Below are 14560 nucleotides of genomic sequence, written 5' to 3'. Positions count from 1 at the left end.
GAGAAAGGAGCAGGATGCCAAAGAAATTGATAACATGATGCTTATGTGCAAAATGAAAATACAAATCTTGCTGCCTGATGGGCAACCTCTGACTTGTCTGATGCTGCTGCCTGCATCAGGGCTGGGGATAATGTGGTGTGAATGACCACAAGTGGCAGGCAGGTGGAGATGGGGGAGACCCTGGGCCTTGCCTCCCACTGGACTTCAGTCTGTCAAACTCTTTCAAGGTGTAAGGAACCCCTTTGTGGCTTCAGCCTCATCTGGCTGATTCTCGCCAGAATCTTTTGGGGACCTACTGTGTATGGGGGAGCCAGGGGACACTCAGAGATGAACAAGGCTGGCTCCCTGCTCTCCAACACCTCACTCTCACTGTGTTTGCATGAGCAGAGATTGGGGGTGTGGGGAGAACCCATAGACAGCCCCGTCCTTAGCAAGGTTGAGGATGTCTGGAGACACAGTGTGTAATGGGGCTGGGACAAGGTCAGGTTCAATGGAAGCCCTGAGAAACTTGGGAAAAAAAGATGCAGTTGATCTTAGAGGATGGGCAGGATACCATCAGGCAAAGAGGAAGACGGTGTGCTAGGTTGGGAAGGGGTTGACAGAAGAGGGGCATTTCCACTGTGACCAAGAGGACTTGCAGCTGCTGGGTGTGGAAGGAGACGAGAAGGGAGTCAGGGTTGTTGGGCCTCACCCTGGCACTAGGAGGGCACTCATATGTTTCACCAAGAGGAGCACAGGAGTGAAGGAGATGAGGAGGTTGTTTTATCACAGGTCTGTTTCTGGGAGTGTTGAGTGCCAGTTAGAGAGCAGACAACTGACTGCATCTGGGACAAGTTCAGTGGCGAGACCATTCCACAAACCACCCAAGAGTGCCCCTGTGGCAGATCACCTGACTCCAAAAACCTTGGCGATGGAGCTGATGCAGGTCTGGGAGTTGAGGACCAGTGTCTCCTACCTATAGCAGCAGACCTGGAAGGACATTGCTGATGAGGCGGTGGCCAGCCACAAGCAGGAGCAGGGGTGAGCCCTCTCCCATTTCAGATGGGCCCAACCACTCAGAACCACAACAGAGCAGACCAGCTCCGCTCGCAGTTCTGACTTGTCTCTATACTGGCCACAGGTGGCAAGAAATGCTTCCCTAGGCTGCTGCTTGGGGTGCCAATGAGCGCCTCTTCCCCAGAGGGGAAGATTATGGAAAATGGAAATGCTGAGAACCAATGTGCACTTGAACTTGGCAGTGCTCCTTTCAGGATTTTATGTTGCAGAGACATGAGGCAGCTTTCACACAGTGAACAAAATTTGCATTATGTTGCCATGTTCCTTCTCATTGTTGAAGCCTAGAAGCAACTGAAGTGATTAGGAATGGAAGCAGACTGAGACAGCTTCATGAGCACCCATGAGGAATAACTCCTGTGATAGTTTCAGTGGGCAAAGAAAAAACAGAAAGGGGAGGACATGCATGTACCATGCCCTGCTTGGGGGCATCCACGGGCAAGACCCAGCACCTCTGTCACTGAACCCTCCCTCCCCAGAGTCCATGCCCACCATGGCCCAGGGCCCTTCCTGTCTGGTGGGGACAGGGGGCACAAGGTGACCCTGGAAACCAACCAGGACCCAGGATTTCTGCCGAGGGGCCTTATTAGAGGGTCTCCAGGGAAGAACTGTACATCCTTCCTGTGAGGAGAGATGTCGGGCTTTTGAGCGTACAGGACCAAGAAATAAGGGAGTGGGAGGAACTGACCTCCAAAAAGCCCCGATGGTTCTGCCGGAAAAGGTCAAAGGGGTCCCAAGTTCCTATTGGCATGGTCACAATTTCTCTCCCTGCCTCTTGCCCCAACAAGCCTGCAGTTGGGAGCATCTTGAAAGCTGAGTACAGAGTTGGTGGCTACATGCAGTGGCAGCAGGCTTTGTTGGGACCTTGGGAACTTTGCTGCTCTTTCAGGATGGGAAGGCCTGATGGCAGTGTTGGTTTTGAGGAGCCCAAGGGGTGAGGCCAGCTGTCCCAATGCCCTGTTTTGACCGTGACAGCCATGGAAGAAGTCCAGTAAGCAAAGAGGTGACACCCGCCCCTTCAGTCTTTCAAGGAAACACTGTATGGGAAACAAAAAGGCAAACTATAGGCCAAGAAAAATTATTTAAGACAAATATAGCAGTGGGTAAAAATACGAATCCTTAAAATATAACACTCTGGTATATCACAAAAATAATAATAATTTTTTAAAAACTCAACATCCAAAAAGAAAAATGGGCAAGAAATATGTTCAGAAAATTTGCAGAAGATGTAGAGAATGCTTAGTTTTGGTGAAGAGAAGGACATTGAGGAACTGTACCGATGATGTGACAACTGGGACAGCATTGACCCATGTGTCAATACTTAAGCCGATATGCATCAAAGGAGCTTTAAGTATTATTTCCTACAGTGTGCAAACTTCATTTCCAAGAATTGATCAATAACCAAGTGATCAGAAGTTTAAAAACTCATACATGGGCTAAATGCCTGCCATCAGAGGATTGTTGAAGTTCTGCCACAGTACCTGACCCTCCATGATGCTCTAGGATATAAGAATGTTCTTGGTGTAATGCAAAGCAGGACAAGCAGGAAATGTAGCCGTGCACAGCACAGTCTCAATGATGCCAAAGTGCATGCATGTGTGTGTGTTTACACAGACACCCCTAAAAGTGGAAAACACGATCAAGGAAATATACCAAAATGTTCACCATAGTTTTGCATTGTGGCTTTCAGTTCTTGCTTGCATTTTTTAATAAGTGGAGTTGACTTTTTTTATGAGCAGAGAAAAAATGGTCCATAGAAATCATACCTACTGGAGGGGCATTTTTCCATGCCCATTCCCTACGTGCAGATGCTGGTGCCTTCTGTCCACCATGAAGTGCCATTTTCCATACCTGCATGGCTGCATGGGCTTTGAGTTGATCCATCCCTGTGTCTCCACAAGCTCCTGTGACTGTCAACACACATGCGTGGGCTCAGAATTCATACACCACAATGCAGATGAAATGTATTTTAGCTTCCATAAGGAATGCGATCCAAGGTTCCCATGTTTCCTGGGACAAGAGGAGGGGAGAGGAGAAGGAGGTCTTAATTGTCCCACTAGGCAAGAATGAATGGAGAGGTCAGTTTCTCAGTTTAAGGCAGTCAGGGGGAGTTAAGGCACACTGGATGTGCCAGGACCCCTGGGTGCCAAGGACATGTACCTGCTTTCCAGTTCTCTTTTGCTACACTCACCTATGGACTGGCATGACGAGGCTGTTCTCTTAGAAAAGTCAAGATGCGGGGGTGGCTTCTAAAACCAAGCATTCTCGATCTACTGCCTTCACTGAAACCAGCAACTGATCCCTGGGTCCCTCTCTGGTCCCGCTCTTTATAAGGACCTCATGAGCATTTGGTCCCTGAGGCTGCTGGGCCTGGCTTTCCACTCCTAGTTTTTCCCCCAACCTCTCGCCTCTCCTTCCCCTTTCCTCCAATGTGTGTTCAGCCCAGTTTCCAAGGTGAATCCACTTAACTAACCTGGAACCCCAAGAGGTTATGTTGGTGCTCAAGACAAAACCACCCATGCTCCTTGAAACACCAGGGGCTGTTGTACCTGTTCCCATCACCTACCTTGGCTCTTTAGGAAAAAGTTTCCAGAACACTGTCTGGTTCCAGCAAGTGGCGAGATTTCTGAGGGCAGGGTTGTGACTACCAGTCCTATAGTCTCACTGCTTAGCATGTGGAAATTTCCAGAAGTACTAGTTAACTAAATGGGTCAACACTCTTCCCCTAATCTAAAGAATATTTCTGTAAGCAACTCCCACTCTCCTACCAAGCACTGCCCCCTCTTCCCCCAGCAGGTGTCTTCCACAGAAAGACCTTGCTGGGTGCAGATGCCATGGCCGAATTTACAAAGACAACAGACACTCAGAAACACAGTCTGGATTTGAGCCAGCTGCTGTAGGTTAACTGTGCAGTGGAGATGTTTGAAGCCCTGAAGTCTGATGCACAAGCCAAGGAGGAGGGGACTCTGACTTGCTGCTCACCCACCTAACCAGAGCAGCATCTGGCTGGGTGAGCAGGGCAGGGTTGGACCAAATCTGGGTCAAGTGAAGGCTGACTTTTTTTTTTCAGATGTGCATGTTTAAGAGAAGAGAGAATGTTCTGGAAAGTTCTGGAATATTGTAAGGAGCGCAGGTCACATTTATTTTAGGGTATGACTAACAAGCCACAGGTAAAATTCAAGGAAGTTGGTCTCAGTTTATCTTGGAGCTGGTCATGGTGTGATGAGCCAGCAGGTTGCCACTGGGCATGCTCACTACAGGCAGGCCTCATCTGGTTGAGTAGACAGAGCAGGCAGATCTTTCTGAGAGCTACAGAGGCCATGGGAGGAAAGGAGATTGTCATGATCTCTGCCTTGGTCCGTGTGTCCTCAGGATTCACTCACAGGGCACCTCAAGAGGGGAGGAAGAGTGGGCTACATGGCTCCCATCCCCTGAGAGCTCAGGGGAAGGCTGCCTTAGCCTCCCAGTCTCTCAGGAGTAAGTCCCAATGTGACCAACCCAACCATCGTCCATACACCCAACAAAAGAGGCCAGCTCTTCCCATTCCACAGGATGGAAAACTGAGACTGGAGAGCAAAAAGGAGCCATAATAACTGTTGCTGTGTTCTGCACACTTTCTAAGTCCTGGACCCCTGAACACCACAAAAAGTTTCCAATTTATTGTGACAGCCCACTGGGAACTCAGGACTGGCCTCAGTTAACAGGTGAAGAGAAGTGAGGCTCAAGGAGGTGAAGTGGCTACCTTCTGATAATACAGCTAGAAAGAGCCTGGGCCAGGTTCAAAATCAAGTTCCCTGCCTCCAGAGCCCCTAGGAGAGGCAGCGTTCACCCACCCTAATCACCCATACAAATACACACACGTACATACATGTACACACACACACACACACACACACACACACACACACACACACTCCCCCTCCACCGCAGATCTCCCTGTCCCTAGTCCAGCCGCTCCCTCCCCTTGCAAGCTCTGCTGACCTAAATGGAGAGATCTGGTCCAACCATGACAGACTGTGTGTGCCAGGCCTAAAGGAAGCCAGGTGGTAGAGTAAACGCAAGTTGGCTGAGAGCCTCCACCAAAGCGTTTCCCTTCTGCCTCGTCCTTGCATCCTAGGCTAGGCTGGGGCTGCAGGTGCGGATTCCATGCACACAAGGAGGCTACAGACTTGGGAATTTGAACTGGGCCACAGCTCTGGGTTGCAGCCATAGACACGGGAGGCCTGAACCGGGCACTGTGAGTGAGGGCAAGGTGAGCCTTGTTAGGGACTCCAGGGACTGTTTGTCAGGTCATGAGGTGAGGACAGAGGGGTAGAGACAGAGGAAAGAGCTAGGTTGATCTGAATCCTGCAGAAGTGAGAGAAATAGAAAGTAAGCTGCCCTTCAGCTGGCCCAGGCCCCATCCAGAAGAGCCCCCGCTGATCAGGCCAGCAGATGCAGATGATAGCGATCCTCCCAAAGAGCGTACTTCCTCATGCCAGGGCATCCTGACTCCCACACAGGCCCCATGGCCAAGGAAGCAGACACAGGCAGACAGAACAGTGTGATGGGAGTTTTCCATTTGCAGTCTCTGGTCCTTGAGACCATCAAGCCGCTGGCTTCCCATCTCCTCTGCCACTGGAGCCCTCCAAAGGAAGCCAGAACAAAGAGAAAGGGTGGGTGGGAACAGGAACTGATGAGGGAAGTAACTCCTGTGGTGGGGCCAAGCCCCTCCGGCTGTGAGCAGAAACAAATGAACAGCTGCAACATGAACCGCTGCCCAGACACCCGGCTTGGCCAGCCAGGAAAGAATTCCTTCAAAAGGACAGAGCCTGCTGCCTGTTCATGGTTCACAAGCTGTGGGCCTCTGGCGTTTGTTGCAGCTTGGATCTTGATGGAGGGGCCTGCATAGTCTGGGAGGTAGATCTCTGTGCAAAAGAGGAGGTCAAATTCATAGCCCTTGTCTCAGAATTAGGTTTAGACAGGAACAGAGGTCTGGACACTCCAGTCCTGTTGGGCTGCTGGTTAGAAAATGCACCTCCCCACTCAGCAGTCCGTGAGAGATTCACATTCAGCACGGAGAGCCTGTGTTACATGCCTGCCATGAGGCAGACCCTGTGTGAGATGCTCACAAAGACCAGTGGGATGTGTGTGTTACCCACACTGAGGCTGTGCATTGGCATGCCTGGGTACAGGCAGCAGTTAGCTCAAGAAATAAGCCTAGGGCTTAAGTCAGAGTCCCAGGAGTGCCAACCCAGGCTATAAGACAGTCAGCAGCCCCACGCACCCAGACACAGCATACTGGCACCCAACCCAGCACTGGGAAACTGCTGCTGGTGGCACCAGCTCCCAATAATTCAAGGATATAATTCTATCTCTCTCTATCTCTCTCCCCCACCCTTCTTCTTTCCCTCCCTCTTTCTGTCTTTTGTTTTTGATCAATGCTTATTCTCAGAAAAGGCTACAGAAATGCATTTTGATAAAGGGGCATTCTCTTCCAGGGACATTTGCTTCTAAACCAGGATAACTCATTGAAGTAAAAACCATAAAACTCTGAGAGCAGAATTGCAGAGCTTGGTGGACACTGAATATGTTTGGAATGGTGAGAGGCTTTGGGACCCTTCAAGCCAAACCTGGCCAGTCTTGATCTTGGGCATCTCACTTGGGCCCTGCCTTGACCTTGGAGGATTGAAGCAGGCCTCCCTGTTGCTGAGTTTCTACCATACCCCCCCCAACCTCCCACCACCAGTCCTGTGGCCTTTGAATCCAGAGGAGGCCTGCAAAGGATTCAGAGTCAAAGGTAGAGGAGTCTTCATGACACCCTCACCTCGGGTCTCCCTTTTGTCTCTGTTTCTGAGAATGGAAACACTGGGGCAGCACCACTTGGCATGACAGCCTTTGGCTCCAGCTCTGTTTGATTTGAAGCTGGGGGTGGAGAGGAGGGAAGGAGGGGGCTGCAGGCAGGGCAGCAGGGGTGGGGGCAGGGAACAGCTGGAGCGCCTTGGAGGTAGCAGCTGCCATGCTGCCCACTCAGTGGGTGTGCTGCAGAATGGCGGCTCTCAGACTTTTCGGGGATGATTTTGCTCAGTGAATCCCAGCTGAGAAGTGGGGAACAACCCTCACATGGTCTTTCCCCTCCTCTGGTACCTCTGCAGTGCCCAGGGGCAGGTGCTGTAGGGTCCACACAGTCCTGTCTTCAGCTCCACCCCTCTCCCCTTCTAGTCCTGGGTACTGACTTCCTTAAGGTCCCAGCCCTCATGTCCATCACCTTCTTTCTGCCCAGCAGTGCCCAGGGAAAGGAAATTGCCATCTCTACTGCAGCATGGCACAGCTACCAGCCATGCCAAAGAACAATGACAGGCTGAGTGTTCTGTGCCTAGTGAGGACTTGCATGCAAATAACTCTACTCTGAATAGGCTTAATTGTCACTGCCTGCTGTGGTGGCTCAGTCCACCGCCTGCTGCCTCCTCTGCTAGGGAGAGAATGCGATGAGGCGCAAAGGGGACCCTGAGACCTGGGAAGGGGTGGGAAGACTCCAAATGGCTCTGGAGCCTGAGGGAGCGGGAAGCTGGCAGTCCCCCTTCATGGCACCCGTGGACAGCCAGTGCACAGTTGGGAGCCCAGAGTGGGGACTTGCTGCCTGGCTCCCCAGTGTGATTTGGAGTGTGATGTGGCTTTACAACCGAAAATCCCTTTATGCATCGCAGCTCAGCTGTGAGAGGCTGTCACGTGCCTGCAAGATGCTCCCACATGGCCAGGCAGGCCCAGGGAGAGCCAGGAGGGGATTGCAGAGAACTACACAGTCAGGAAACTCATTGTGTGACACATGGAGTCCTGACCCAGCCACCCTCCAGGAGCACTAGCCAGGGATACTGGCAGAGCAGGGCACAGAAGCTGACAAGCAAGGTGTGACGGTGGTCAGAAGTAGAGACAGCCATCATTGCCAGCCTGTATCTTTCAAGTTAAACATAGCTTCTTCCAATGCTTTTACCTATCATGTGTGAAGACTTTTGCACTCCCCACTGTGTCTCCATAATGTAGAAAAGCGAAGGAACTTGTCCACATTACACACTTGGGCAGAGCCTTGCCTAGACCTTGCCCTCTTCTCTCTCTGCTCCCTCTGGTAGTAAAAAAAAACCCCAGACTCAGTGTTCCCCTAAGGTCGAACATCAGTGCTGAGTCCTAGATGCTTACCCGGGCATTAGTGTCCGTCTGTGAGTGTGTGTCACTGCTGAGGTGACTTTAGTACATCCTTGTGTGTTGTGCACCCCTCATCTGACGTAGCTGGAATTCCTTGGGACTCAGGATCAGCATGATGTAGCCCTTAGTGCACTGAATTCTGGAGTGGATCTACTTTAACAAAGGAGGCACAGAGTGGTGGCAGATGCACTATGCTGGGGAGGGCCAGGCTGAGGAAGAACTGCGAAACCCCGTTCCCCTGACCAGGAGACGGGGGCTAGGAGGCCCTACCAAGCAGAAAGCCCATTGACTATCAACTGAAATATCCCCCTTTTGTCTGTTTTCACCGTGAGATTTCATTTAGAAAAAGACCTCTGTGCTTTAATCAGACTATCCAACACTAGAAGATTCCTTAGGGTCCATTCTTCCAGTCCTTTGTGCAGCTAACAAGGGAAAACCATACAGACGACATCCAGCCCCTTGCAGCCATGAGCAGCTCAACACTAGAGAAAGAACATGGTCACAACTAAGCATGACCCTCCAGGGTTGGAGAGCTGGCTGGTGAAGAGGGGGTAGCTGCTATTCCAAAAGCTGGACCCAATGTCACTTCCTCCAAAGTATCCTAGGAAACAGGGCAACAGGAAGAGGGGTAGCCCAGGAGGTTCTAAGAAAAACTTTCCAGTTTTGCAGCAATTGCTCTGACATGTAGTCCAAGCTTGCAGCAGAGGGTTTGATATTAATTAGAGATTCTCTAATCACTGAGAAGAAACTGATGTTGAGATCTATATTACTGCGATAATTCTGTAATTCTGCTGCATTAGTGTTATTAAATGTCACTGAGTGATTGCTTTCCTGGTGTTTAAATTCTTAATGCATTTATCCTTTCAAAACTTGGGGCACCAATGTCAGAAAGAAAGACACCACCAAAAACTCTGATCCAAGGTAGGAGAGTCAGGAGGCTGTCTCAGAATTCCCAATGCTCTTATTCAATTCAGTTTGACACCAGGGCAAGGTTCCCTCGGGGGGGTTACCTCCCTGCACCCCCAGGTGCTGTTGGGAGCATTGACACGTCCCCTCCGCACCATATCAAGTGCCTTCCTTGCCCATTTGCTCCTTCCTCGACCCATCTCCTACTCTCAACTCACACACTAAAGCCCTTCTTTATAAAGGGCAAAGAAACGTTTCGACTTTATGTTTGGGGAATGTGCAATGAGTTTAGCTGAGATCCATCTCTGAGTGTAGACACAGCTGAAACCGCCGGAATTTCTCCATGGAGTCAGGAATCCCCAGTGTGGACGGGGACATATAATGGGGCTCAGCCCTGTTTGAACACAGTTTCCAGTTTTCAGGACTGTCCTTGCACTGCTCCCTTCTGGATCACACTAACCTGTGCTCCGATTCTTCCTTTACTCTTCAACCCGGAAACACATCACTGAACTAATTCCTACTTAGCAGTTCAGCGGAGTGATATTTTGCTCCATAGACTGTGGGGGAAAGAGTAAGGCATGAGGATTATATCACTCTTACTCTTTCCTTGCAAAAGCTTTCCCCTTAGGAAATTTCAAGAATTGGCCAGGATAGGGAGATTTGTTAAGTGGTGTGCCACATCTCAGGCTTAAAGTGAGAAAAAAGGGATAGGAAAGAGCTGGAGGAAATGTTTGGAGGTTTCATATACTTCTTTCTTTTAAAAGCAGTGACCATCTACTTGCTAGGAGAAAATGCTAGACAGTTAAATGATCCATAAATATCTTTCTTCTTCATTATAGATTGTTGTATCAGAACAAGGACTCAATATGTCATGAGGTTTTTTTTCTTTAATGAGGACATTAATCCCAAAAGTGCAAAACAAATGTGAATTTGTTTGAATATGAAGTTGACCATTTTTCCCCCTCAGAGAAGAATTAAACAGTAAAAAGGGGGAGGCCAGGAGAAAGCAGTGCCCATTGAAAAAGACCAGAAGTAATCCATGGTGCCTCCTTCTTCCAGGCTGACAAGGGCCCTGACCTTGAGCTCAGACGGCCTAAGCTGCTGGTGGCCCTGCTCCTGAGTACTTCCCCTCCAGCTGGTTTCAGGCAAGTCTAGAGGCAGAGGACATGCTGGCGCTGTCCCAGGTCCTGAAAACACCAGCATTCCCATCTTCATTATTAAAGTGGCTCTGCAACTCTCTCCTCCAGTCAGCTGTTGTGTGGAAACTAATTTCCATATAATAACATTTTGTTATTTGTAATAAATCATACCCACAGTAAGGTGACTGGGTTATGTCATTATTTGCAAACCTACAGAATGTAATTATAATATGTCTGGAAACCTCCATGCAGAACACTACTGCTGCAGCCACACACTGTCCAAGAATAATAAAAATCTATATTGTGCTTTCTATGACTGCTGTTCGCAGAAAGCGCTCTGTGCCAAGGGAAAGGGAAGGCCATAGTAGTGACTAACTCAGGAACATGGAAACCTGATCCCAGACCTGGCTACTTGGGCGCACTCTCGCTCTCTCTCTCTTCCCATGAACCTTTGATAGCAGCAGGCTTGGGGTCCGAGTTTACCTCTGCCTTTAAAATAGTGGGCTTTCTTTTGGAAGTGTTTCCTTTTCATGCATTAAGTGCACATGCACCAGCTTCAGTTCCTACTGGTTCATTAAGGTTTTTGTTTGTTTGTTTGTTTTAATCAAAATACATGTAATGCTCCTTTTGCAACTTTTCTCTGTGTGTCTGACTTCTACCTCTGGTGCCTTATCATTATTTTTCTAGAATGTGTGTTTTCTGTCATTTTTGTGAGCATAATGATGCTGGCTCGGCGGGTAGTAACTGATGGACACATTGGTTATTCATTTTGCATCTGTTTCCAAAATTTCTTCTCTTGCTGAGTTTCCCTCCAGTGCAGAAACACATAAGTAAAGTTAGAAATGGGCTCCAAAGTACCATCTCTCCTCCCCAACTTGATGTAGACTTCTCCATACCTTTAGCATGCCCTGCTGGGATTTTACTTGTAGTGGTTTCCTAAAGGAAAACAAAAATTAGCAGATTTTACCGATAGGAAGTCCTGACTCTGAACTTCCAAGGAGGTTTTGTTTTCCAGTAGTGTTTCATTCAGAGCAGAGCCTTGTAGCATCAAAAGATCAGGACTTAAGGATAGCAATTCCCCACCACCTGGTGCCTGGTGAACTTTTAGAACTCTGGGGAAACATTCTCCCCACTTTAGCCACCATGGTCTTTTATTACATGTGTGGCAGAGGCAGCTCTCGAAGATAATTTTGTTTGGGCTGGGAAATTTGCCTCCAAACCCGAAATTAAATTCAGCCCACTGCTTTTCAGCAGGAGGGATAGGCCTGCGTGTATATCTGTTTTCCATGGATGTTTGCAGTTATTGATGCTGAGTGTGGTCATTTATCACAGACAATACAGAACAAAAAAGAATTCATTAATAAGTTTCCAGCTCGCACATGATTCTGTCCAGGTGCTGCAGACATGACATTTTGTTCCTCAGCCACTTCCATTTGCCCATTTCCACACCCACCACCTTCCAACTCTCCACTTGGTGGCAGGGGGTGGGGGAAGGGTACTTAAGAAAATGTGCTCTAATGCTGGTTGTAAAGGAATGGGAGCTCAAAGGGTCATTTTTATTAACATGCATAAAGCTGTCCAAAAAAAAAATCCTTCTCAGGGTGGCCCACGGGAGGCTGGAGATGGGCATGGGAACCAACATGGAGAAGCTCATCCTGGTGAAGCAAGGGAGGATATTGTATCACCACGGAGACGGCTTCAGCCTGTCTTAAGAGACTTTGGTGGAAATATTGGGCAGGGCCAGGCCTCACATTTCAGTGTCCTACAAGATCCCTATACAGAGAAGAGAATGTTCCACAGTCCCGAAAAACATGCCACAGAATGAAAGGTCTCATTGCAACGCCAAGGGAGGAAACCCCCACCCCCGAAAGCCTGGTGCCCACCTGGCCTCCCGCCCAAAGACCAGAGAATTTGTAACAAATGCACCAACGTAGTAAGTTGTTATTGCTTACCGGGGGAATTACAGATTGTTGTTTTGTTATTTCAGTTTTTCTAAATTTTCTCTATTTTCACCATGAATATGCATTGTATTTCAATCCCCAAAAACAGGCAGGGTTTTTTTTTTTTAAGAAAAAAGTTCCCCTGAGACAGGGACTCCACTGCTGCCTTCCATCACCACTGTAAAAATTCCTTGCCCTCCCCCACAAACCCACCTCCTCTAGAAAGTAAACCTTCCTCATTAAAGTAGCTCTCCCTCGAGGGTTCCCCATCTTCCCTCCCTCAGAGAGGTGTCTTAAGGAAATATCAAAGGGCATGTGTGGATGCAGGCGTGTGTGTGAGCATATGTGTGCTCGAGTGCGCATGCGTATGCTTGTGTGTGTGTGTGTGTGTGTGTGTGTGTGTATGATTGTGTGGCTGAGGAGAGAGGCAGCAGTCATTAGCTCCAGAGGGAGAAAACTCATGATAGAAATGCAAAAGAGAGCAGCTGAAGAGAAAGAGCTGCCAGTGGGTCCCCATCTTGACAAAGGTAGAAATGAGCAATTCACATCCCTGCGGGAAGGAAGCTTCCCAAGGGCAGGGAGCTAGCCAACAGGGAGACCGAATCCCAGCAACAGGGACATGCCGTTGGCCCTGCCCTGCTCTCTCCCCACCCCCTCCCCATGGCTCCTGCTTCCTAGAGGTGGGGAAGGGCAGCTCGCATAAACTCAGAAGGGGCCCAGGGAGGCCCATGGGGAGAAAGGACCAAAGAACCAGAGACAGAGAGGGAGTGGGCACTGCTGTTAATCTGTCGGGTGTCAGAGGGCAATGGCTTCACCTTATCCACAGGGACACCAAGACCACAGAGGTCAAAGCCACAGTACAGCCCCCAGTGCCACCGGAGCACCTGATGCCCAGGGGATAGGAGACTCCAGCCGTAGTGTGGGCATTGCTGTGAGTGTGGCAGGTCTGAAAGGCTTCTCACCCAGGGCAGTGCCATCTACATGGCAGATGACTGAGCCATCTCCTGGCATTGGGTGTACCAAAATGGAATGTCCTTCTTGGCCCAGGGAAAAACCCACAAAGGCAATATGCTTACCTCCCCGAACCTCAGCAGTACCCCTGGAGAACCAGCAGACTTGTTCCAAGAATCAGAACCACACACCTGTGTGTGGCACCTGTGTTGGAGCCCCTCAGGGGCTGTCCTGGGTGTCCAGGCACGACTGAGAAGAATGGTGCTGTACTTCCTCACATTCCCCATACCTGAAGAGGTCCAGCTCTCTTTCTTAAAAAGCTACTTAGCAGTATAGTGGGTGTCATGCAGTGCCTGGAGGAAGATGGGAGCCGTTTCCCAAGCGTATGATAGACAGCAGTCAGGGGGCTCTGCCAGGCCCCACAGCCTTTCTGACAGATGAGGCTGTCACACTGTCCGGCCTCTGGGCCTGGGGCTTGCAGGTAGCCTGTGCAGGGCCTTGGTGGCATTCAGGCAGCCTGTCAGCTGCTCTGTACATGTGGCATGGGGGCAACTTTCCTTCTCACATCTCATTTGTCAGGCTGTAATGCAGCCCCCCAGGTATCACCCAAGAAAGGCACATGAAAAAGAAGTGTCACTGCTGCCTGGAGAAACCTGCTGTCCTGGGGACCAGGTGCTGGAGGAGGAGACAGGTTGTCAAGAGCAGAGGGGCTGAGATGGTATGGCATGACAGAAGACATGGGTCTGGAAAGTGCTGCCCCCAGCATATCTCCCTGCATGGCACAAGTGAACGCAGGCAAGAGAGAAACAGGGCTATACCCCACTCCTTCCTCTTTCCCCAGGGGTGTCAGGCAGGGAGACTCTTGGATCAAGTGCCTCAAAAGTACCAGTAATTGTGTGAGACGCTGGGGACATCCCTCTGGTCACACCCTCCAAGAGGAATCAATCCTAATGGCCCCATTCATGGAAGAAGGTGAGAGGCAGAAGTGTGGCCATGGTGACACTGTTGGGGTTCACACTGCTGCCCTCCCTCCTCAGCCACAATTAGACAGGAGATCAGTGTGGCAGTTGGGAGAGGAGCCAGGCCCTGGTACAAGGTGAGATGCCATGAGTTCACAGCTGTGTGACCAATCTTGATACCTCAGCTTCTCCACTCTATAAAATGAAACAAGAATAGTACCTACCCCATGAGGTTATCTAAGTGATTACATTACGAAGTATGCGTAAGGCACTTAAAACATTGCCCATGGGGCTGCCAATTGTGGTGCTGTCAGCTAAGCTACCTCCTGCTATATGGAAGGTGAACCATCTGGGTGCCGGTTTGAGTTCTCACTGCTCCACTTCTTACCCAGCTCTCTACTAATGTACCTAGAAAAACAGTGGAGGATGTCCC

At 49.7% G+C, this 14560-nt stretch overlaps 1 protein-coding gene across 1 annotated transcript in view; it reads left to right on the top strand.

Moving 5' to 3' along the window:
- Positions 1–14560, top strand: part of DSCAML1 (DS cell adhesion molecule like 1) — a 302952-nt gene that overhangs the window by 161390 nt on the left and 127002 nt on the right. The gene's annotated exons all lie outside the window — the stretch shown is intronic.

This window comes from Ochotona curzoniae, unplaced genomic scaffold (assembly GCF_017591425.1).
Source record: "Ochotona curzoniae isolate NIBS_2020 unplaced genomic scaffold, NIBS_Ocur_1.0 contig_2723, whole genome shotgun sequence".
Lineage (NCBI taxonomy): Eukaryota > Metazoa > Chordata > Mammalia > Lagomorpha > Ochotonidae > Ochotona > Ochotona curzoniae.
The sequence above is the reverse complement of the archived record's forward strand: the minus strand, read 5'-3'. Positions and strand labels throughout refer to the sequence as shown.